A 23,894-nucleotide genomic window follows, 5' to 3' on the forward strand; every position below is an offset into this window, starting at 1 on the left:
GTGCAAACACAGATTCCAGCAGGAGTTTTGCTTCAATTTTGTTTGCAGATAAGGACCATCTATCCATAGATCCTATGGGAAGATGAACAAATGAGAAAAATAATAGCAGAATCTGATTACTTTATGCTGAGATTTCAATGCAGAAGGAAGGGAAGATACAAGGCTCTCTCCAGATCAGATGTTACTGCACTCATTTGTTAACGTGCATCCTTGAATGGAATTAATGAAACCTTTCATTATAGATCAATATGCTCTTTGACTAGAGAATGTTATGGGTACCTATTGTATATGCTTAATTAGATTGAAATTGCTTTCACATTTCCTTTATATTCAAAAAAATCTGATCTCAGCAGTTTAAAAAAGGGAATTACAAAAGTCATCCCCTCTGCCTTGGTGCTAGAGTCAGCAAGAGAAGGGAAAAAGGGAAAAGCTCCTCAGCCAGCTCTCAGGTCTTGAGACCTGGTGGCAGTTATGGCAGAGCTCACTAGTACTGCAGTGTACCCATGACAAAATCAAATGGTAGTTCTTTCACCAGGAGATTGACAGGTGTCCATTGAAGGCAACAGGTTTGGACTGGGTCTATATAATCAATTTTGAGACAGTCTTGACTTTCTTATTTTCTGTCCAAAACCAATTCCTTGACAAAATGGTTCCAAATTAATCTGTGCTACCCTCCTTCCTCATCCACATCTCCTTAAAGCATTCTCAAGGGATCCTTTCCCTGTTTCATTTCTTGATGGCCTTTATTGCTCCTTGAATTCTCTCCCAAAACCCACTCTTAAAACTCGTAGTCTTAATCCAGAGCCCTATTCCTATAAAATTAAAGCCCTTAGAACTTCAGCACTAATTCCTCTGCTGTGCTGTTATCTCATGCTTTCAGCTCAGTCCCTGGGATGTTTCTGGGTTTGTCCCTGGCTGTCCCAACCATGGCCAGTGCCCTTCATTCTCACCCTGTTCAGCCACCTGGGTCCCCAAGTGTGGCACTGAGGCTTTGTCCGTGCTCCAGTCCCATCCTCCCCCTTCATGGCACACCCAAGCCTGTCCCTGGGCCTTTCTGAACTGAAACTGTCGACTCTCAACCACACTCTGAAGCAGTTTTTGTCCTTAATTCTCCAAGCCCTAGCTCTGCAGCCAGAAGGCTCCTGCTGTTTGCCGGGGGCTGCCATCAGGCAGGGTTGGGGTTATTTAGCCTGGAGAAAAGGAGGCTCCCTCTCCTTAAAGCTCTCTACAATCGCCTGACAGGAGGTCATAGCCAGGTGAGGGTCAGACTCACCAAGTACCAAGTACCAAGAAACAGGACAAGGAAAAATGGCCTCGGGCTGCACCAAGGGAGGTTTAGATTGCCTATTGGAGAAAATTTCTTCACTGAAAGGATTTTCAAGGACCTGTCCAGGGAAGTGGTGACTCAAGCACTCAAAGACATGTGGATATGGCAGTTGGGGACAGGGTTTAGTGGTGAAAATGGCGGTGCTGGGAGAGTGGTTGGACTTGATGATCTTACAGGGCTTTTCCAACCTAAACAATTCTATGATTCCATAGACTCCACTGCACTACATTCAGTGTCCCTCAGACTTCTGAAGATGCATTGTATATCAGCTTTCCTCCCTCCAAATTCTTTGTTTGTACAGTGGCAGTTTTGTGCCAATTTTTTTTTCCTTTGCCTGGGGTTATTGGCAGAGCTAATTAACCACAGAATATAAAAGCCTTGTTCTTCAGGGCGGGTGGTTTGGTCCCAGAGCAGCAGCAGTGCTGCCCTGGGGCCTGGGGAATGAGCAAAGGGATGGGCTGCCTGTGGGTGACATTTGTGAATGTCTTCACAAAGAGGTACCAGGTTTATTCCAGCAGTGAATGCAATCCTTATTCTGGAGGGGCCAACGTGTTGCATCCTTCCTTGCCCTGCTCCACAGCCACATGAATGGCACTGGCTGTGCTCACAGGCTCACACGGGTGGAACTCGATAGATGCTGGTGGATAAGAGGGGATTTGCAGGGTCACCTGTGCCTGTGTAGGCGTGAGGGGGCTGTGACCTGCCTCTGGGTGTGGATGGGTGCACGGGATCCTGCTCCCTTCGTTCACAGAGCTCAGCCTTACTTTAGGTGAGGAGAATGGGGCAGCCGTGGGGCAGCCGTGGTTAAGAAGGAGAGTCTCCCTCCACTTCCAGGCCTGGCCTCAGTCTCTGTGAGCTGTTGAGAGACCAAGATTTTTCCACAACCAGAAACGCTTGAGGAACTTTGTCTTTGCCGCCCCCCCCCCCTTTTTTTTTTTTCTTTTTTTTTTTTTTTTTTTTTTTTTCTTTTTCCCGTCTTTTTTTATTCCTGGACAAATGTCTGCTGACAGGAAACACGACTGGATTGAGTATAAAATGCTGGCGCTGTCCGTGCCGCCCAGCCGAGCCCCGTGTCTGTGTCCCCACGCACGGAGCTCCGGCAGCCGCGGCGCCGTGGGGTGGCCCTGGGCAGCCTGCAGAGAGGCGACAGGGAGGGGACACACAGCGACAGACCACCAGCGCCGCAGCATGGGGGTCCCCCTCGGCCCCCTCGCAGCCGTGCCCGTGGGTGCCTGCGTGACCGAGAGGGTGCGGAGCGACCCGTGGGGAGGGGACACCCGCCCCGGCACAGGGACAGGGACAGGCTGCCCCGCGCTCCTTTCCCCGCTCGTTTCGCCCCTCCAGCCCCAGGCTGTCCCCGCGGGCAGCAGCTGAGCGCCAGGAGCGGGGCCCTGCGGGAGGGCAGGGCCGGGGGCTGCGCTCCCCCTGGGCTGGGGGGAAGGGACAGGAAAATCGAGACGAAGCAACAGCCTCCAGCTTTTCCCTTCCTCTAATCTTGCTTCACTCCCCTTGCTCCCTCTCCCTCCCTCTCCCTTTTCCCCTCCCTCCCTCTTTCTAATTCCTGCCACTAGCTCGGAGCCTCATTCAGCAGCCGCTGCCGCTGGAGTGTTATAGGCTGAAGATGCTGCCGAGCCCGCTCCGCGGCCACTTGTGAATGGGACTTGCCTGGTGTCCCCGCTCCGCAGGCGGCCGAGGGACGCGGCCAGCCCCGCCGGACTCGCAGGTGAGCGAGGGGAGCCCGGGGAGCGGCGGGGGCAGCGCGGTGCGGGGAAGGGGACAGCGCAGGGAAGGGCAGCGGCGGGGGCTGAGCGTGTGGGCAGCTCGGAAAGGAAAGGGGGGATGCTCGCGGGCCCCAGAAGTTGGCGGGGCCGGGCAGGCGTGCGGAGCGGAGCCGAGCGGGGCCGGGCGCGGTGCGGGCGCCGCGGCGGCCGCGGGGCCCCTGGGGCTCTCGGCCCTCCGGAGGGAGAAGGAAAACGCTCTGGCAGACGCTCTTTTTTTTTTTTTTTTTTTTTTAATTATTATTTTTTCCCTCCCTTTAGTTCTTGCTCAGGGGCGAGGAGGAGGGGGGCGAGCGTTTGGCCGTTTTAAATTGCTCCTCCAGAGAAGCAGATGCCGAAAGCCCCGAACTGAAAATCTTTTACTTGCGCCGTAGCTCCCAGGCACGAAATGGATATGCAGGAATTACGAGTGCATGAAATGCAGGATAGTCTAGTCAGAATGAAAAAGGCAAAGACTTTGATTTATACCCTTCCCCCCTCCCCCCTCCCCCCCCCCCCCCCCCCCCCCCGTTTATTTATTTATTTATTTATTTTGCTAGCTTTCAAACACATTACTATTCACAAGGTACCAAAATGGTATCTGTCTCTAACACGGGCTAGTCCAAAAAGCATTAGACTCCTGGGTGATGCATGCATAAGCACATCCCCAAGGAAGGTAAAATAGATCAGGCTGCGGGTCCCCATAAATACCATTAAGTTTAGAATAAAAGTGCTTCCTGTGCAGCCCTTCGGGAACACATATAGCAGTCTGACATCATGATAAAGATGCCTTCACCTCCTATAGAAGTCCCCCTTTATTGTCTACTCTTTTAAATATTCATTTGGTGAGGAGAGAACCAGTATAAGCTGGGAGAGCTTCTTTGTACCGCTGCTACAAAGGACAGAGTGGCTGTATAAGACAGTATTTACCTACACAGATATCTGTGACAAAGGAACCTCTTTAGCAAATGAGGTCACTAATTCAGAAATTGGCCCTTTATGAGGAGAATGCTCATTGCTTTTTCACGTTCCAATTACTAGCAACTCCCTGGGAAAGACTTTCTTCCTGTTGATTTGTGGCGACACGATAAGGTTTTCACAGACTCCGTGCCTCTCTATTAAGAAATTAATGTTTTGAATTATTTAATGATGGAACTGTTGAACAAGAGGCACCGCCGGGCTCAGGAGCAGGGAAGTACACACTCAGGCGCTGCTGGATGTCCGTCTCCTTTCCCCCTCCCTTGCTCTGCCGTCTGGCTCAGTGTTTCCAAAGTCTGTGTGATTCTCCAGGTAAACACTTTGCTCTCTTTTCCCACGCTAGCTAACGGATCCCAATGAATAAATTGCCTTTCAGTGTAGAAGTCCTGCAATAATTAACCTGACATCTGCCTCAACCAGGTCTGTCTGCCGAGGTTTAGAACACAAATAGATGCTTGTGTTCAGTCCTCCGGCTGGTTTTATAAGCAGAGATATGCGCGAGTCCATGGCAGGGGAGCTGCAGATGTTTGCTCAGGAACAGCAGATCCCTTGCAGAGCTGCACAATTCCTGTGGCTGGGAGAGGGGCAGTGAGAGCAGAGGGAAATTGGGAGCAGGAGGTCTGGTCTGAGGCTTCATGCCTTAACACACGAGACATTCTTGGAGCACGTTTCTGAGTCTAGAAGAGTCTGTGCTCTAGAAAACAGAAGTTCCTGGCTGCAGTTCAAAAGCAGTTCTCCTGCCTCTTGCAGAAGAACAAAATAAAGTTACAGAATTAAGAACAAGATATTCACTAAAAGAATTGGAAATCCTTTTGGAAAATTTTACCTAAAGGTCATCTTTCTTTGACAGGCTCTTGTTCTTAGGCCCTGAAATAGGTTTTTTTTGTTTGTTTTTTTTTTTTTTTTTTTTTTTTTTTTCTTTTTCACGTCAGCCTTGCACATCACAGAATGAGCATGGACAGAGAATGCTATTTATAGGCTTCTCCACATCAGCTTTAACTTTGCTACAATTGTAAGTGTTGCCTGTCCAAAGAAATCAGCAGGAACTAGATTGCTTCATTAGCAGAAACACTGCTACAATAGGACATGCCAGGGGATAAGTCATTGCAATTTATCAACAGCAATTTCAGAGGAAAATATGTATAGAAATGGTTGATTGAGAGATAGGGCAGCTAAATTAATTTTTATTCTGCATGAAAATATGGGGAAACTGCAAAGATTGGAGTGATTTCTGTAATTTATCTGATAAAATGCTTTAAAGTGTATCATGTGATTTCAGCTTCAATTAATATGCTATTCTGACAACATCTGACATATTTAATTTAGTGTAAGGAACATATGTGAAGTTCAGAGTTACAGTAGACTGAGACTATCATTCCTATTTTCTGCAACTGCTGTAACATAACAGCATAACTTGACAAACCTTTGAGTGATAAGAATTCCACAATAGAAGCTATTTCTAGCTCAGACATCATAGGAATTTCAAGTCATCTCACACTTAAAACTGGCGTCTCTTCTTTTTGGTGAACCCTCTAACTGAATTTTAAATCCATTTTATGAGCTGGATGTTTAGCAAAGTATCTTCAGTGTGTGAGAAGCAGAGGTCTCATCTGGAATCAATTAATTTGAAACAGTTTAGCAACATACTTCCTGGACTTTGTGTATGTGCGTGTCTGAGTTCTTCTGGCAGCATTTTAAGCTAAAATCTGTGTATAATTTCCTCTGCCATACAAATTTTTATGTTTTTAATGGCACTTCAGTTTTCATTGTTTCTTTGTTGGGGCCAACCCAAGGCTTGGAGACAGAAATGACGAGGTGGCCATTGATTTAAATGGAGATGGGGTTGGGCGCTTTGTCTGGGTGAACTAAGAGGACTTTATGGTCATTTTATAGCATCTATATCTTCGTACATCAGATACATTATCTCTTACGGGTTAAGGAGCACTCTACCCATCCGCTTTGATACATGCTGGACGGGGAGTAAAACCCTGTATTTTAGGAGGGAATGTAGCAGCCCTGTGTCGGGTTTTGACGCCGAGGGCTCGGGCCGAGATAACCGGTCCGCGGAGTGCGTTATCCCGGGGGCTGCGCTGCGGCGGGCGGACGGCAGGGGGCAGTGCTGCCCCGCGTGTTCCCGGAGCTCCGGCCGTCCCCGCGCCAGGAGCGCCCGGGGGATGCGGGGCCGGACCCGCCGCGTGTCCCCGGAGCCTCTTCGGCTGTTCCCGGTTCTGTTCCCGCATCGAGAGCGCCCGCGGGATGCGGGGCCGGACCCGCCGCGTGTTTCCGGTTCTGTTTCCGCACCGGCAGCATCCCGCGGGGTCACGCCCCGCGCTCCCCGGGGTTTAGCAAGCCCTCCAGCCGCTGCACCGCCTCACCCGCGGCCGCGCGGCACCGTCTTGGCGCTGGCGGAGGAGTTTTGGGATACTGGAAGTGCGGCTTGTCCGCAGACAAGCTGACTCCACAGCTGAAGGCTGGGTGTGGAATAACAGTGCGGGCCTCTCTCGGGAGGGTTTTTGCTCGCTCTTTGGTCCCTTTTCAAAGGCAGTGTCGGTTCATGCCATGCCAAGAGTTTAAAGTCAGAAAAAAATGATACAGCAAAACAAAATTTATTTCTTTCTGATATGTTATCAGGTTTGAGGGATCTTGTAAAGATATCGTTGATAGGAGAGAATAAAGAAGAAAAAGACGTATTAGGCCAAATCGGACTAGTTTTATCTGTACGCATCCAGGTCAGTGGAGCTTACAGCTGAAGGACTGAGAAAGGCAAGATGGTTCAGATCACTTCCATATATCCTGCAGCACCCTGGAATACAAAAGACGTTGCTACCACCCACAGAATCACAGAATGGTTTGGGTTGGAACGGACCTTAAAGCTCATTTTTCCTTCCATCCCCTACCATGGGCAAGGACACTTTCCACTATCCCAGGCTGCTCCAAAGCCCATCCATGCTGGATGCTGACCAGCAAGGACATATATGATCATATAGATTTAAAATGGTTGCAGGCATATAGAAAGAGGCCTATTCCGGCTGCCTTCTTCTGATGTTCTTCTAGACATCACCTTTGGGGTGTTCCTATAGACTGGATCTTTGATTTGACTCAGACTAACCACATTCATGTGTATAAGAAGGATATACTATAAATAACATAGCAGAACTCTACAATATTGCAGAACATCCACTGGATGCAGCCAGAGAAGTTCATTCAAGCACCTAATCCAAGTTCTTGTCTACAACTGATGCCAAACCCAGGCACCACAGCTCCATCATGCTGTAACTGTTTTCTGTCCATGGCCTGAGAGGCTGTTAATTAAGAATTATCTTGGAGGAACAACCCTTGGTGAGAGCATCAGTGGCTCCTGCACAGGGAAAGGGCACAGGAGACCTGTCGGTGCCTATCCTGTGCTGTAGGGCAGGGAACAGCCCTTCGGCTGCTCCGTGTGCTCAGACTGGGAGGGAAACTTCGAGCTGCCAGTGCTGCTCAAGGCCCTCCCGAGAAGATCTGGCACGCCTGGGACATCAGCAGGGACATCAGCTGTGCCTCGCGAGGCAGCAGGAATTCAGAGACGAGTGTGGAGCCGGCAGCCGTGCTGCTGAGCAGTGCCCGGGGGAAAGGGGACATTAAGGCTCTTTTTGCCTGACAAAGGCATCGGGGCTCCTTCCATCAGGCTTGGGTGGTGCTGTGGCTCCCACGCATCCCCGTCCCAGCTCTGCTGGCTCCATCAGCCGTAACTCAGCTCGACGGTTTTGAAGTGATGGCTTAAGCGAATTCTAAGGGAGGGTTGTGTGTGCGGTTGGTTTTTGTTTGGTTGGGGTTTTTTTCCTCCAAGGTTTGGCAATGAGTGAGAGCCTTCTCCCTTCTGAATCAGCAAGAGTTCATCAGAATTCTTAATTGGAATGCTATAGCAGGCAGAGTTGGAGTAGTAGAAATCAATGTAAATGGATTAAAAGAAAAGGCGCAAGTAACCGATTGTAAAAAAGGAGCCAGGATTTTCCAGAGTGATTGGTGAACAGTGCAGCAAGAGGTTTCCAAATCTAATTCATTATTATAATGATGTTTAATTGTTCATCAACAGGTAGACTGTAGCCACATTATAGATACACTAACAGAAATTGTGGATCATGGACAGGATAATGCAAACAAAAGTGGGCAGGACTTTGATATGTGAATGTCAGCTGTAGGAAATACCTGTCTAGACAGTAATTACAATTAGGGTTTCATTAAATGATCTTGGTCCAGACTGACACTGTTGCCATGAATCTCCAGTGATACTGAGACGACACTGGCCTGTGCAGGGAACACTGGAGAGATGAGCAGGAGGAATTTTATTCAAAAACCCTTGAAAACAGAGTTGTGTTTGTGGGCTGTAGAGCACTGAGCATTTAACTCTCCTGTCCTTGTATGGTGCACCTGGTGCAGGTTTTCTTGCCCTATGAGCAAGCCCAGCTCAAGCTCAGCCTGGCTGGGTCAGGTTTGTCCCTTGATCCTGTCCTCCAAACTAGGACAGGCAGTGAATCAGTGCTGTGCCCTCTCACAGCCCCCACTCCCTTCCACGTGAGCCCCTAATCACACAGTCTGTGCTAGCCTGGGAAGCCCAAAACTTCCTTAACTTACTGCCAATCCCATTTAAAGGCTGATTCTTCTGCCCCACATTTTAATGCTCTTCCTTTTACATCGAATATTCCAAGGGAGAGAGTCACGGCTAAGGTTAAACTGCTGCCATATAAACTCTGGTTCAACATAATTTTGATCCCAGTGAGGCTGCTGATATATACTTTTAAATAAAATCTAACTTCAGAAACACATTAATTGGTCTCAGTGGTTAAGTTAAATAGTTAAATACATGCATACATATCATTCTGCCAAGGCTAAGTCATTAGTTCAGTGGAAAGCAGAAATGATGGCTCTATTGGAATCAGAAGACTAAACCCTATTTCCATTAATGCTAACTGTTTTATTAATACATGCATGTGTCGGCATTAAGTCATAAATTTAAATGGTCTGCCCCTTCTTGATTTAAAGTAATTATCTCACAGATCTTCACTGCTGAATGTTTTTCCTTTCATCTTTTATCAACTAAGTTTTTTCAAGTTCTTTTTTTGTTTGGTTGGTTGGTTTGTTGGGTTGTTGTTTTTTGGGTTTTTTTTTTTTTTTTTTTTTGGTCTGTATAGACATTGAAAGGCAAACAAAAGAAATTGAGCTTGTGCAAAGTTGGCTGTCATTTGAAGCAAAAATAACATATTTTCATTGCCCAAGCAAAATACCTGTAACTATGCCAGCCCCCAAAGAAGGGTTGCCAGACCTTTTTAGTCACAGACCTGCCTGCATTTTATGTGCATTTTGTACACTCATTTATAGAAGTGACTGGAAAACTTTGATGGAAGCGACAGTAAAAATTGCAACCTTTATATTGCTGAAGGAAAATGCCATTCAAAAAGTTTATTCTTAATTTTTGGACATAGTTTAATTTAATAAAGAGTGATCCAGAGGCAAATACAGGACTTTGAAGGACATGTAGAAATTATGAAAAGTCTCATTAGAATAGAAAACACAGTTGAAATGTTTGGATTCAATTCTAAGATTCAATCTCAGCCTCCTCAGCACAGTGCTCCCTTTAGAGACCTGGCCACACACACTGGTGTGGTTAAGGATTCCTCAGCATCATTCATCTCACGGTAGATCACCATTCAAGACAAGGTTTTAGTGCATTTCTTGCTTTCAGGGCACTTCCTGGTCAGGCAGGAATGGCTGTGAACTCTTTTCCAGGAAGGAGCAATATTAGAGCAGCTGAAAGCTGACAGGTTAATTCAGCACATCCAGAGCACTGATCAAACCCTCCTGTTCTATATTGCATGAGCCACAGGGATCAGCAGCCTGGTGGAACTGAGAATCACTCTAGCATTTATCCAGGGCACATAGAGAACAGGTATTTTTTATGATAATGACTCCTTCCCATTCTCTTTCAGGATATTTTTCTTGCAATCGAAATTCCAGAGATCTTCAATATTCCACATTAGTGAAAAGTCACTGTTCATTCACAGTTTCAAACCCAATTTCTCCAGACATAAGAAGTTCCAAAATTTTGAAAAGCAGCTGAATAATAATTTTACTTGGGACTCTGATTCAAATAGAAAATTTTGTCCAGGGCTGATTGTTGCTTTTTTATTTGTTACTGTTCCAATTATAGCTGGTATAGCTGGGAGAATACGGCTGATTAGTATGCATTTCAATTCTTTTTAGCATGGTGGCAATTTCCATAGCATTTCTTTTTCTAAGGCAAGAAGAAAACAGAGCAGGCAGTGGCATTTGCATGCAAACGATTTGTCATTTGCATACAAACGGGCTGATTAGGTAGCAATACATGTGGCTGTAGGTCAGACAGGATGGTCATAATTGTTCTTTCTGTCCTTAAAATTATTAATTTTATTATTTGAATAAAATATATTGAATATTAAATATTGAATATTATGAATTTAGGTATTGAGTTACAAATCCTCTTAGAGATCTCTGGTTTTCTGTGGTGCTTCGGCTACAGCCCTGTAAGTGAAACTGGTTTTAGCCGATCCCTTCCTCAGTGCTTCCCAACCCTGTGCTGCAGGTCACAGTCCACTGCCCTGGACAAACAAAGCCGATTTGGAGCACTCAGAGCTAATTGGGGTATCTGCACGATCTGGCTCACAACAAACCATGTACAACAGCTGAAGTTGATGTCTCTGTGCCCTTGGAGTCCTGCCTATGCTCCTGGGCTTGGCTCTGGGTCTCAGGTTCCTGCACTTTCAGCTGGAGTTCTCTCACCTTGCTGAGGTGAGGATAAGATTCCTTGCCCCTAAGTTTGTCAGATCCTGCTCTCCCTGTGCAGCTCCAAATCTAATATTCAGTGAACGTTTCACCCCCAGACCTTCTCACTTTGCAAAGCAAACTTTTCTCTGCCCTCCCATAAGCTCACCTTTAGCAGGTAAGTGGCCTCTTCTGATCTTTCTTTTTTTATTTTCATATTTCTCCTTTACTCAGCCAGCTCCACTTGTGTTCAAAAGCAAAGACATTCTTTTCAGCTCCCTTGGCTCAGGTTTCCAACATTTGCCTTCTCCTCTGAGTCTTCCTACTCCCTGAATTAAGCAAGGTTTCCATGTCCAGCCTGCAGGTCAATCACACCCCTCACTATGAGCTTGGAGCTGATGTCCAGTGGCCTTCTGCGGACATTATTTCACTTTTTGGTTCCAACAGCAAAAGCTCATTTGTCTGTGTATTTGTCTCAGTGGATGTCAAAGTGCTGGGAGCAGCTAAAATTAATTCTCAGTACATTCAATTACTTCAATAATTATTTACTTTCTGACAAAGAAAACCCTACATATTTAAATGAGGCAAGAGTGTGATCTGAGAAATACCTCAGCTCTCTCTTGAGAGAGGAAGTGGGAACCAGCCCTGCTGCCTCAGTAGAGAAGTGCAATATGAGCTGTCACATGGAACTAGGACATGACAAGCTCCATGGAAAAGGTAGCACGAGGATTCACTCCAGGCTGCAGTGATGTGCTGTCATTCTGGAGCATCACAAATTACCAAGTGGCTGCTGGCTTGGGCTTTAAAGGAGCAGTCAAAACACATGAGGAAAATCAAAAGCCAAAAGTAAAGTTGCTGGTTTTTTTCCTCATGGCATGGACTTGACATCAAGTTCCAACTTTTTGTGCCCTTCAGTGTGTATTTGTACTTTTGGAAGGCACAAGGAATATCCACTTTGGTTAACACATTTCAGAACTTCGTTATTGTGGTTAACAGCCTTTTTAAATTATTACTGTGAGCAGGTGAGTTAAGGCTATTTATTTGATATTTGCACTTTCCTGGCTAAATTCAGACTGGTGAACCTGATCTAAAGCAGAGAAGTGGTGCTGGAGTCCATGGGTTTATTCAGTGACACTGGGATTATTGAGCAGCACCCTTGATGTGGCATTTCATGTAGTTTGGTAGTTAAACTGAGATTGTGTTTGAGTTTAGATGGAATCTAAATCCCAGGGCTCAGCCAGTGTTAGGAATGTTGACAGTGCTCCATCAAATGGATGAAATTGCACTAATATGTATTTAATTATCCAATCAAGTTGAATGTGAAATGAGTTGGGCTGAAATAACCAAGTCTGCAGAGGAAGTGCCAGCTCTCAGATTTACCAAGATTTACCAAGATTTGCAGTTGCTTGTTGTCGTGACCTTGGCTTTCTCAGGATGAGCTGGAGATCAAGGAGAGTGCCCCTGGAATTTCTGCCTTCCTGGCATTCTGAGGGCTCTGACCAGACTCTGCACATCTCCCATCACTAATGCACTTGGTACAATTCTATATTTTGCTCACAGAGCTGTGAAATCCTGCTCCTGACTATTCCCACAAAGAGTCTGGGGAACAGCTCAGTCTTTATGGTATTTCCCTTCAGAAATTAGGAACCAGCAAGTAATTTCTTGGAAGCTGTATCTTATAAGAGAGCTATCAAAACTCAGGACTTTTAACTTCTATTTACTTTTGTTTTCCCCCCAGATTTACAGAAGGTCATTGATACTTTATTAAGAAAATAATGTAAATTAAATTAATCTTATCTACAAAAGATTGTTCCATTCATATTTAGTCATTTTGCCTACTGGAGGCAAGAAGGAGAATGTTTTGCCTAGAGGTATCTCCCATCTGGAAATCACATCCAGTTTTACTAGGAATGAAATAATTCAAAATAAATTGGAGTAAAGCTTTTGTTTTAACTATTTCCATGTTCTTTAAAGTATACTATATTTAACCCATAAGTGCCTTGGGCATTTTATTACTTTGAGTCAATGAATGATAATTGCTTGTTGAATTCAAGATCAGCAGCTCCTCCTTTAACACTTTTCACTGGTTTACCAGGAGTGTTTGCTCAAAGAGGAAGGTTTCCAATTTCTCGTGTTAGTTATATGTGCAGCTCCTTTGGCTTTATGGAAAATGAATATAATTGTGTGTACATTGACTTCTTTTCTCATTCTTACCAATTCATTATACACATTTCTCCTCTGGGCTTTACAGAAGGCCTCAAGTTTTATTTTCCAACAAATCAGAAACATCCCAACTTTTTAATAACTTATCAAGCATCTTAATGTAAATACATGAATTTCCATCTACATCCTCATGCCCCAAAATAATTTGCCTGTTATCTAGGGGAAGGCAGGCATGCTCATTATGCTTTTTGCAGCCTGTGAATTGAGATGTCACTCTGCATGACAGCTGTGCTATGCAGGATAGATGCCTTTCTGCTGTAGATGAGACTAGAAAAAGTCCTGTTGCAGAACTGTTTTTGCCACATCTCAGTAGTCTGGTGAGGTCATTTCCATAATCCATGGAACTGCTGCTAAAATTAGGGGTGTATCCATGGCTGTGTTGTTGGAGCTCTGTAGGGAACTGAGTGAGAGATTGCTATATATTAATTATGCCTTCTAATTATGTCCTTTTAGAACCCTCCTCATGTCCCAAAAGAATCTTAGAATGAATGAAGAGGAGCCTAATTCCTCATTTATGCAGAGGAATTCTCTCAGTAATCATATTCAGAACGGCAAATCAGCTGAGAGCACAGTGTCTGCATTGACTTTAGTTTCTGTTTTTCTGCAGGCAGCACGACCAGGGCTTTGACTTAGTCATGGCACAGATTAATTCATCCAGGTGCTTGCATTTGAGGAGAGGGAAAGCTTAAATTTACTTGATTTTCCTATTTGAAGAGTGTTCTTCCGCCTGACTAGAGGAGTCTGTTCCCACTCCCATTTCTTTTGGGGGAAATAGTTGGGAAGCATGGACAAAGTTGGGAAGCACAATGAAATCTCTTGTACTGCCAAGGCAAACCCCTTTGCTTCACAGCAGTATTTTAATACCTGTGTCCTGCCATCTAAAAAGCAGCTCCCAAAAAATGCTTTTAAGACAGGTTGACTTGACTGAGAAATAATTTCAGCTAGTTTAGAAGAAAGAGGTTCAGTCTTTCAATGAACATCCCATCCAGTATGGTACAGGGACCCTCCTCCTGGACCTGCCATGCCTCCTGTGCTCCTTCTGGAGCAGCATTCCCAAATAATGCTGTGGGGCTCATTTGGGAAGGCCAGAACACTGCCTGCAGTCTGCTGCTGGTGCCAAAAGGGTTAAACCCCATGTGGGCCAGTTATCTGTGTGGAGCTTCAAATGGCCACAATCGACATCAAAAAGGGACTGCAGAGACTCCTTGATTAAAGCTCAGGTAATTTAATTATTTGCCTTCATGAATCAAGGGGTCCTTGAACAAGCTCGGGATGCCTGGATATTAGAATATGGGAAATTTATTGTTTCACTCCTTCTAATGTTCCAACATCAAAGAGAGCTTGTTCCTATAAGCAAAGCAGTGGGAAGTCAAAGAATTCAAGTAAAAGCTAATGTGGAGAGACTCTGTTCTCTAAGGTCTTTGTGAGCTGGAAATTAAGATGATTCCTGTGGGGTGAGATATTTACCGCTGTGATTCTTTGTGTCTGGTTTATATAAGAAAACATCTGTCCCACGCTGAAATGCTCAGCTCCCGCTCCTGTACAGCCACTTAGTTGCCGTTGTTTTCCCTGTTCCTCGGTTTTAGGCGATGTTTCGCATTTTGGGTTGCAAATCTGTCTGTGCCAAGCTCTGAATGGCTCTTTGACGACGTCACGCTTTGAGATTGTAATTAGCACGGTGCAATTAGACTGGGCACCGTTGTGCGGGGGCGGCGGCTCCCGCAGCATCCCGGCCAAAAGCCGGGATAAATGCCGGGAGGGGAGGGATCGGAGCTCAGTCCGAGCTCCCTGCGCCTCTCACAGCGGCAGCGATAGTTCCCAGTTAATGAGGCAAAAATGGATTGGCATTTTTAAAACCCCAACCGTAGCAGAGAAGCGTGTGCTGCCACCAGAATGGATCCTCTGCCCGCAAAACTAAATGTCGCTTTATTTCTAGGAGAGATGAATTCCTTTCTATCTTTCCCTTCTCTTTTCATTTTTACATTCTCTTTTCTCGGTTTGCCAAATTTTCTTTCGCAGCTGGGGCCTGACCCCTGTTGTTTCCTTGTTCATGGAGCAAACACAAAATATTAGAATTTCTTCTGGTAAGTGCCAGCCTCGGTGTGTGTGTTGTGTGTTTATGTGTTACGTCATTTCTGCATAATAGCTGTCTCCTTGCCTGTGCTGCCCTGGTTTAGGATGCGGTTTTGGATGCATTTTATTCTCAGCCTGCACCAGTCCTGTGTGTAAAGCTGCTCTGAAGGCACTGAGATGTCTCTGTGCTTCCTCATGTCTCAGCAGGAGCCAAAATAAATTAGTGGGACACAAATCAGCAGAGAGAGGAAACAAATGCAAGTCACTACGTGCAGTGATAGATGTTTCTGAGATATAAAAGTTATCTAAATAGCAAAATTTTAAAATGCAATGGAAATATTTTAGAGGAAGGGCTGCAAAATGCAAAATATGATAAATAAGCTACTTAATTATTTTATACAACACAGTGATAATTAAGATAGCAATGCAGTATTCTGCAGCTCACTGTTGAGGAGCTCCACAAAGAATTTTGTTTAAAATGGTGAGAGGCTGCTTGGAGAGATGTTACTCTTCGTGGTGTAAAGAAGGTGTAACCTTCATCTATTGATTAACTATAGAACAGCTCTGTCAGCTCTGTGCATATCAGTTCCCTACAGATCACAGAATTTAATCAAATGATCCCCATTTTAGAGACATTCTGAATTCCTACAACAAACCCAGGCAACTGTTATTGGAAGAATGTTTCACTTAAAACTTTTAAAACTGTTCAGTCCCATTTTTCAGTTTCTTTAATTTGGACAGGGAACTTTTAAGCCCAAAAGACCTTGCCTTTAATTTCCATGAACTAAACATGGTCAGTTTATTACCAGGTGAAAATCTTATTCTTTATTTTCTGAGAAGTCAGGCACAGAAAGGTGGTTATTTCGCTCAAGGGGGAGTTGCTTGGATAGGATTTCCAGTAGCATCCAAGACAGCCAGACAGGATTGCCAAAAAGTTTTCCATGCCAGGTTGGCGGGGATTTGGAACAACCTGATCTTGTGGAAGGTGTCCCTGCATGTGGCAGAGGGTGATTTTTAGGATCCTTTCCACCCCAAACCACTCCATGATCCTGTATGAGAACACACACCCCTCTCGGGTGTCAGTCACAGAATTCCTGTGAGCTCCTGGTACAAACAAGAGTTTCTGGCAGCCTCAGTGTTTGCCCCAGAGCTCAGAGGCTCCGTGGGTAGTGGATGATGCAGTGGCAAAGCTCTTGGCCATGCCATTATCAGAGGAGGAGGAACTGATTAGCAATAACACACTTCATTAACACTGCACTTTCTCAATCATTGTAATTGTGGCTCTTCCTCTAAAACATCAAGTGGAGCAGGTTTTGTTTCAACCAAATCAATCTAATGTGTTAGAATTTACATAATTTCCTCTCATTTCGTTTATGCAGCAGCAGGAATTTTAATTTGCATTGTCTGTATAGACTATAATCAAAGTGTTAAGAGCACAAGGTTTATTCATTATGTATGGCATGTGGTGACAAATTTGCATAATGGGCCACATCTTGCTGAAATGTTCCTTCTTTCCCCACACCCACCTTGGCAATTTCGTCTATAACTGACTACCTATAAACCTGGTAATTCAATTACACAAGATTTTGAGTCCCTTGGAATATTTAGTGGGGAGAATTATCCCTATAAAAAATTAAAAAGTGGATTAAATATCATAGTGAAAGATGAGAAGGGCTCAGGGAAATCCTTGAAACTGGGCTGTGTTTCCTGATTTAGGGAGAAAGCTGATATAAACCTATTGTTGCTGTTGCTGTAGAGTGAAGGTAAACATTCAGAGGATGATGGAAAGGTGCCTTTTATGTTTGTTAATGGAAATTCCTACATAGACTCTTTCTGTGAAAATTTTCAGGACTAAGTTAGGGACTAAAAAGCCATTAAGCAATTAAGGTACTGTAAATGAAAACCTCCATCATAGACTGTTGTCTGCCAAGGCCAACATTTGCTTTATGAAAATGAAGTGCTTAGCACAATTTTTTTTTTTTTTTTTTTTAATAGAAGATCAATATATTTTAGCACATAGAGAAAAAAAAATGTAGGCGCTAAAAATATTATCTAAATGAGGGATGTAATAATGCATCCTGTGGTTTGGATAGCCAGACCTTTCATGGAGCCTCTCAGAGCATAAGATTTATCATTTAGATCTTCAGTTGGTGAGTTTTGGATGTAGCACAGTTTTATTCTCTCTTTTGCTGCCCAAGGATTGTCAGACTAAAATGTAGGAATTTACACTTATTTTTATTTTATCCAGCTATCTTACAATCCAACAGTATAAACAAATATCTTCTATGCACTAATATGAACAGAAATTCACGTAGTACAAGATTTATCTACCTTTGATCAAAGCAAAGTTCCTGATAGAAATTCAGAACATCTTTAGATGTTGACAGTCACGTTCTTTGTAAGACAGTACATGGAGAGGTGTTTCAGTCCTTTTAGAAAAATTCAAACAGATAATTTTATTAACACATCCTTAAATCCCTCATCTGAGGTGAAGAGTTTAAAACTCCCAAAGTGCATTGTATTATTTTAGCTAAGAAAAGGGGCTGTGGGTGTAGTACATGCATGATGACTTGTGTTTGCAAGTTATGTAAGGAGAGGAGCAGACACAAATCTGACATTTGTGAATCTTTCAATCTCTGCTTGAAACTGGAGTAAAACTTTGACAAGGCTGTTGGCACCCAATGTATGCCAAAAAGCTTTTAAACAGAGTTCTGCCACTGTGGATGCAGCAACTGCACACCGGAAAAGAAGAGGGAGCACTCTGAGTTCACATTACCAAAGTTTTAAGAGTAATGCTTAGAGAGAGGGTTGCTCAGTTGGTTTAGAGAGGTGCAGAAGACAAATGTAAAGCCAAATAGCCTTTGAAAGAAAGAAAATCCCAGGAAAGGGGAGGCTCATTTTGCACTGGGCTCACCACTAAAACATCCTATTAAGGTGATTAAGCTGTAACATCCTCAAGCCCTAACAGTGGTCACTTTTTTCCCAGCTTTTCACAGAAGTTGCTGTATGTGCTGCACAGTCTTTGAAAATGCCATCTCCCTCTGCTGCCCAGCTCCTCTAGCAAGGCCTCTCTTGCCTATTTTCCATCTTTTTATTTGCTTACTTATTTTCCTACCATTTCTTCATGTCCATTAAGTACTGTTTAAAAATCTGAAAGGATCTACCAAGGTTTACAGAGAGAGGGCAAGTCAGTCTCTTTGCCCAGCCAAATTCTCAGGGATAAACATTGTGTGTGCTCAGGATTCATGTCCTTAGAGTGCTCCTAGATGAGCATTAGAGGTGGGGCTGAGGGAATGTATACAGCTATTTTAATTGTTCCCCCTCCATACCCACTGTGGACAGCTACAGGCACTCCAGCCTGATCTCAGGAGCCTTGCAGAATATTCTTGTCAAATTGAAATCTCTCTTGAGCCACACCAGGTTCTGGAATTTGCTCAAGCAACAGCACATCTTGCTGGTGATAAAGCACCAGCTGAAAAAACACCCAGAAATGGAAGTGTCCCCAGAGCTCCTCCCAGTCACCTGTGGAGAGCCAGGCTGTCCAGGTGAAAATGGCTGTTCCCAAAAGGCCAAGAAAAACCAGGAAAAGTTGAAATACGTGAAGCTATATTAGGGGCAATACCAGTTCATCCCATCCAAGGATGTGCCCTCTCTGGGGAGCTGCAGCTGGAGAAACCAGGAGCAGCCCTGTATTTATATTAACACAGGGAATTGAACCTGGGGGAACCACGAGCAGCCCTATATTTGTGCTAACACAGGGAATTAAACCAGCCAGGTCAGCTTGGGGAATCTCAGTCTGGAGCAGCACCTCTGAACTGGCTCTGTCCTGCTGCTTTCTAGGGCAATCAAAGCTGCTGAAGTCCGAGCAGTGCACTCGGTCTGCTACTGCCGTAAGAACAAAATGCAATAGTCAGGGCAATATATCTCAATCCAGCTCAGCAGCTCCTGGCTGCTGCAGTTGCTATCATTCCCAGCCTGCTCCCTGCAATTTCAGATACAGTTTTTCTTGTCCATGGCTTCAGCAGCTGTCATGTAGATCAGGCTCCAGCCCAAATCTCTGTCTGTGGCACTCTTTGTGAATAAGAAGAATGTGTTTTACACTCAGTGTGAGAGATGAAAGTGAAATCAGATAAAGTTAAAATGCTTTACAAGTTTAGCATGTTGTCTCTTGAAATGGCTACAGAACTTGGGCAGCCGCTAAAATAAAATGTACATGAATTGGTTGAAATAGCAGCTATTTGTTGTAAATGCTGTTATTCACAACTAAACAGGACCACTTTTATCTTTGTAAAACGCTATAGCTAGTCCAGTTAGAGAAGTGCCTACATTAGGGTAATTAAAAGACCTTTCTAACCCCGGGTAGGGGGAGAGTTTGGCACTCAGGCAGGAGAACAAGGGGATGGTTCATCTTTCACTCAGATGTTGTGGTTTGGACAAGACTTACGCAGGCTTGGGTCACTCACTGGCGTTGTTTTTCAGATTGTACTCTTCTTCTTTTGGAACATGGAATGGGTTTTGCCCTTTTTTTTTTTTTTTTTTTTTTTTTTTTTTTTTTTTTTTTAATATTATCATCCAGGGCTTTTACACTGCAAACATGTTCCTCTTCCAGAACTTGTTCCTGATTTCTCAAGCTCTGTTCCTATGGCACTTTGGATTTTTCATCTTCTAGTGCACATCTGGACTTTCCTACATTCAAACCTGTATGTTGCTTACATGTGATGGTGTTTTAGGAGCTGCACCTTTTCAGTATCCTTCTTTGCCTGCCTGAGTCGAAGTCTAGAAATTCCTGGTGTTTCTTTTTTATTCAATTGTGTGTAGAGACACTTTCTTTGATAATTTACATGATAAAACAGAAGTGAAAGTAGAAACCCCTTGTTTTAAGTGCCATTATTTATAGGGTGCTTTGAGACACTTTAAACATTGCTGTTTATGGCTTTCAAAGGAAATAGATCTGCTGCAAATAGACAAAATATTTCACTAATGGTTCTTTCTCTCCTTGATCCTGTTTCAATTCAGGGACTATACAAAAAATCTAGTAGGCTTAGACCTATTAAAAGTTATTTAATAGGTTTTTGGAAACTTAGTTTTTAATCAGGGAAAGATCAGCAATATGACACTGCTGGCTTGAGAGGAAAAATGAGATGTCTTGTACTTGAAATAAGTGCTACAAGTCTTTGTGAAGCAATGGCTGTATTTTTTTCCCCTGCATGATTAGATTTTATAAATATCCTGCCGTGTTCAGGTGTGTTCTCATCTGCCCATCAGCAGTGCAGGGCTGTGCTCCCCTTGCAGCTGACAAGCAGCCAGCATCTGTTAATGACAGCACTGGGATTTTTGGCACCTTTTTTACACCGCACTGACTCCGTGCTCACAGGGTAATTATCTCTCGGCTCTGCTCTGTGGCACTGAGCACAGTGTGTGCATCACTGCTCCTTCCAGAAATTTCCCAAGAATTTCTTATGATTTGTGGGGAAAAAGACTCTTCATTCCAAATACGATTCATGAAGGGGTATAACCAATACCTGTTCCTTGTTTTTCTTTTCTGAAATGCTTTCACCGAATTTTTGGCAGGTTACAGCAGTGGGATATAGGGGATTATAAGTGACTTTGAATATTCTTGGATATTGAAGGAATCCCGGCACATACTTGTGTGGAAGGCATCAGAACTTCTAAAGATAGTTAATAGGGTTAAATGTAGGCAAAGGCAGAGATCATGGAGGTGGTGTAACTAAAATCTTTGTTTCATGTAAAGTTTAACCCTGCAGGAAGTATAAATATGAAATAGACTGAGTGCCAGAGGCAAGAAGAACACAGATCCTCTTTTCTCCATATGTGCTCAGTTGGATGAAAGACAGATATAAAATTAATTCTTATTTATTAATTTTCACCCTAATATTGCTTCATCTTTCACCTTTTCAGTGCCTAGATCTTTTAACCTATGTCTCTACTGCATGTATTTCAATATCCTCATATCATGGATTCCCTTTTCACATTCTTGACCTCCTTCAACTCCGTGTGATTCTTCTCACTGAGCTGGCTCAGGTCTGAGGGTTCACAGTGCCATATGCAGTGGATTCCCAACCTCAGTTCAGGTTTTCTAGCACACTTACTACAGGGATCCACAGGGATCCCCCTTTTGCTCTCCTTTTGTTGTTGAGTGTGCATTACTTTTATTTTTTTTTTTTTACTGTGATTCTAATTATTTCAAGTATAATTACATATGTCAATATTTTGAGAGTCCTAAATGTTGTGCAAAACACTAAACCAGCCAGTTTAAATCCTCAGAACCAAATGGGGTCAGCAGGCTTTTGAAGAGGCTGTGCATTGCTCAAGGCAGCTGAGTGAGGGGTGTTGGGTTTCTGCTGCCACAACCCTCAGGTGGCACCAGCCCAAGTGCTCGTCAGAAGAGTTTCTCCAGTTTCTCCTGAGGAATGATCAAAATGAAGTTGCCACAGCCCTCCCAGCTCAGCTGCACTAGCTTTCATTACCTGAACCTGCTCTTGACCCCTCCAAACCAGGCTGTACTGAGCCCCACCCCAAAATAACATCCTGGGTGAGCTGTTCCTTCTAAGTCACTTTGAGGAAACACCACGGGAATGGGGACCTTTGAGTGAAGGAATACCAAAACTTGTCTTAAAAGTTCTGATAAAAGAAAATAAAGAGTGGAATTAGTTTTTTATAATTACCTTTTTCAGATTTATTTACCATCTTTTGGATCAGAGAAGGCAAATTGTATTTGCAGTGTTTTTTCTGTATAAAATATCCATTGTGCTCTTTCAAATTAAATATTGAACATTTGTTAAATTCTCACAGATCCTGGGAAAACCAAGGGGTGTATATTGGATTTATGGACCTGTAGTGAAATCCATAGTCTTGTCCTTGCCATTTAAAAATAAACTTCGTAAAAATTCTTCAAAGTGTATCAGTTCACAAGATGTTCCCTGTGTTTCATTTGTTCTTTTCCGACTGCTTCAATATGACTATTTCAGTTCTGATTGTTTCTTAATTTTAAATAGAGGAAATGTAAAGATTTTAATCCTGCAGTAAAATGTTCCTTGAAGAGCTGTGAGAGTACCAGAGAATGAGACAAAATTCAGATAAAACTGTAAAAATATCTCAAGGAACTGCTGAGGTTTTCAAAAGAAAGAACATTAAATTAATACAGAGTAGTAATTTATTTCAAGTATTTTCTTCAGCTATTACGGTATAGAATTCCAATATTTATTTTTCTTATCCTTGAACTGTTATTATTTCTCCAGCTTCTTTTAGGATAATGTTGTCAGGTATCTATTTCACTCATAAATCCAATAGTTGCAATCCTTTATGCAGAAAAGAAAGGACATTTACTTGTACTTTGTGGATGGTTTCTCAGATGCTAAAACAGGCAAAAATCATAAAGTGACAGACTTGCTGTAATTTTAGGTACTTATTTCCTAGAAGAAAAAAACCCTTGAATTTTTAATTCAGAGGAAAATTAATTCCATCTCTCAGTATTCTTAGTAAATGACTCATGTAACAGTTTTCAGGCACCAGCAAATCTGTCTTTGGATAAGACATAAGATTGAACTTCAGAGGAACTCCTGACGCCCACATGGTGTCAGTTGGACTCAGCTGACACCACTTGCAAATTTATTTCTTTGTCTGCCTCTTGTTTCTCTGTAGGAGAATATGTGGATATCTTGGAAGGCACACGGAAATGTGCATGCAGTTGGTGGGAGAGCCTTTGCTTGGTGTAACAGCAGTAGTAGCTCTGTTCAGAGGGGTGGGAACAGGGAAAATCCACTAGCACAGACTCATGGAGCTAAGGAATAGAGGAGGACTTCACAGGCCAGAGGTGTGAAATGATTCCTTTTTATAATATTACTATTTGTAATTAGTTTTAGGTCAGGACAGTGGCAGGAAACAGAACTCTCTTCAAATGGATATGTTATCTCTTAAAGAAATGTAATCTCACCAAACCATCTGCTCCAAGTTTGGAGGTTTTTTGTGGTTCAAACTTTAAAAAAAATTCTCATGAAGAAGTTATGTTTTGGGTCCTGTTCTGCAGCAGAAAGTGTTTGCTGATAGAGTTCTGCCAGGATAGCTGTGTCAACAACGCTCCTTATTTTAAGCACAGCGTGTGCTGGCAAAAAAATGCTTTTATCGGTTCATGGATAAAACTCATATGGCAGAACTGACTTGGCTTCTGCCAGCTGAAAAACTTCTCAGGTTTTTGTCTTACGCTATCATGAATGGCTGAGGCATCTCTGATGTAGGCTGGACCCAAATTTTCAGGGAGCCAGAGAAAGTGAGACATTGCTAATTTAGACATCTCTAAAGTTTTGGTTATTTTTTAGACATTATTTCTAGAGTCACAATTTTAAAGAAACACTGTTATCACCAACATGGAGAGGTGTGAGTGCAAAGGGATTTAAGGTCTTGTAAAAACTGACAGAAAAGATTGATAGACTATATGCTTAATGTCACATTTGCTAATCTGGAGACATCTGAGTAAAAAATGTGGGTTCTTTTCCTACCGCTGTGGATTCTTTCAGTGGCTTGTTTTATGGCCTTTATCCAGGCCATTCGTCTCTTTACACCACCCCAAGTGGCTGTGCCCATCCCTTGGAATACGTTTGCACATGCTTTTAGAAATCGAGAGGTTTTAGAGAGATAGGTCCTTCTGTCAAACCAGGAAGAGTTTCCAATCTAAGTAATCTAAAACAGATGAAGACTTTTCTTACATAAAAGCCATGTGCTAACCCAAAAACCTGTGGATG

The 23,894-nt window shown here is 43.4% G+C and overlaps 1 protein-coding gene across 1 annotated transcript in view; it reads left to right on the forward strand.

The window, feature by feature from the left end:
* The first annotated feature begins 2,873 nt into the window (after window positions 1-2,873).
* CDH11 (cadherin 11) overlaps window positions 2,874-23,894 on the forward strand; it is an 84,567-nt gene continuing 63,546 nt past the window's right edge. The window contains exon 1 of the mRNA XM_083869981.1: window positions 2,874-3,050. The gene's annotated coding sequence lies outside the window, so the exon portion shown is untranslated. The remainder of the gene's footprint in view (window positions 3,051-23,894) is intronic.

This window comes from Zosterops lateralis (genome assembly GCF_965231275.1).
Source record: "Zosterops lateralis genome assembly, chromosome: 12".
Classification (NCBI taxonomy): Eukaryota; Metazoa; Chordata; class Aves; order Passeriformes; family Zosteropidae; genus Zosterops; species Zosterops lateralis.